Raw genomic sequence first — 1798 nt, forward strand, 5'->3', positions numbered from 1 at the left:
GACTGGAGAAAGAGGCAGGGCATTGAACCTAGGTCTGCCTGCATTTTTGTTGCTGTTGTGACAAACAACCACAAGCTTAGTTCTTAACAGCTCAAGTTTTCTCTTTGGGTGGTTGAGCTTGGAATACCCTAGGGAGGCCCAGATGGTACAGAAGGAAATTTTCCTTCTGTCCCCATGTTCTCCTCAGGCAGGATCACTGACAGCACATACACGTACCAGCAGTGCATCCACCGAGTGTGTCCTGATGGTGACAGAAGGGAAACATTGTTTTCTCAACAGAGTGAGAATGGTGCCATGTTTCCAAGGGGGCCTGGCTACACACCCCATATTTTCTGACTTTATCAGGCCTGCAGAACTAAGTGAGACCAGTCAAGTGATTAAAATATTTAAATGTCCCTTTTAATGCTCAGTCTGAATGGGGATGTTACTGATTGTTTTGTTTTAAGTTCTGTTTTGCAAGAGGGGAAAGGGTATTCTTATTGTACTCTTGTGGTTCATAGGCCCCCTGAAATGGGCTAAAAAAATACTGGTCTCTTGCACATCCTGAGTTTTTGAGTAAGCTGGTTTTACTCTCTGTGGCCTCCCATCCTTTCCATTCATTTCTATCCCTCCCACATATCAAGGAATCCTAGCAGGCATCAAAGTGTTAAGGGGTGTTTTTTTGTTGTTGTTGGTTGGTTGGTTGGTTTTTGTTTGTTTGTTTATTATCTCTGCTTCCAGCTGTACAGACCTACTACAGAAGGCAGAAGCATTTACTTCCCCTCCCAGCCAATTCTGAGGGGAGGCTTGCTTGTGCACAAGGAAGAATAAGAGGGAAGGGCTAAGGCCAACTTCCTTCCCCCTCCCAGTTTTGCTATGTGGGAGAGATCATCTCTGGACTCTCCCGATATTTATTGTGAGCACCTAGAAGTGCTTGTGGAGAAAAGGCCTGTGAGAGTGCAAGGCTACTAAGTGTTTCTCTCGTCCAGCCTGACCAACCTGGCACCTGGCTGATCTGCTTCCAGAGGCAGGGATGCCTTGCCCAGGGAGTGAGAGTTCCTCCTGTCTTTGAAGACTCCTGCTGTCTCCTAGAATCTTGGCCTGCCTATAGCTTGGAGAACTGGGCACTCTGATTTCTGTTCTTCCAGTATTATTGCATTTTGAAATGGGGAATGGCTATTTTTCAAGTTCTATATCTTTGAGCACAGAGAAGATGCATATTTTTAAATTTCATTTATGTTCCTCTTTCCTTTTGTAAATTGTTTTTACAAAATCAAGAAAATAATTTTGTCTCTCTTCATTTCTAACCTGTGTGGGGGGCTATAAAAAAAAAACTTAGTTTGGGGATTACAGTTTCAGAGGTCTCAATCCATAGATAGTTGACCCTATTTCTCAGGGCCTGAGGTGAGAAAGAATGTTATGGTGGAAGAGTGTGGAGGAGGGAAGTATATAAGGATTAAGCACCAGGAGGAGGAGGAGGAGGAGGAGGAGGAAGAGAGAGAGAGAGAGAGAGAGAGAGAGAGAGAGAGAGAGAGAGAGAGAGAGAGAGATGGTTTCACTTATCATAGACAAAATATGAATAAAAAAGCCATGCCCCGAAGGACCCATCTCCAGTATCCACACCTTACTTCCCCATAGTTATAAGCCACATAATCCCTATTAGGGGAATAATGTACTGATTAGGTTAAAATTCACACAACACAATCATTTCACCTCTGATTTTTTTTTTTTTTTTTTATTATCTCACTCATGAGTTTTTGGGGATCTTCCTGTCTAAACATTTACAACCTGAATACGCTTACCTGCCTCATCCTTCCTA

This window comes from Marmota flaviventris, chromosome 2 (assembly GCF_047511675.1).
Source record: "Marmota flaviventris isolate mMarFla1 chromosome 2, mMarFla1.hap1, whole genome shotgun sequence".
Taxonomy (NCBI): Eukaryota; Metazoa; Chordata; class Mammalia; order Rodentia; family Sciuridae; genus Marmota; species Marmota flaviventris.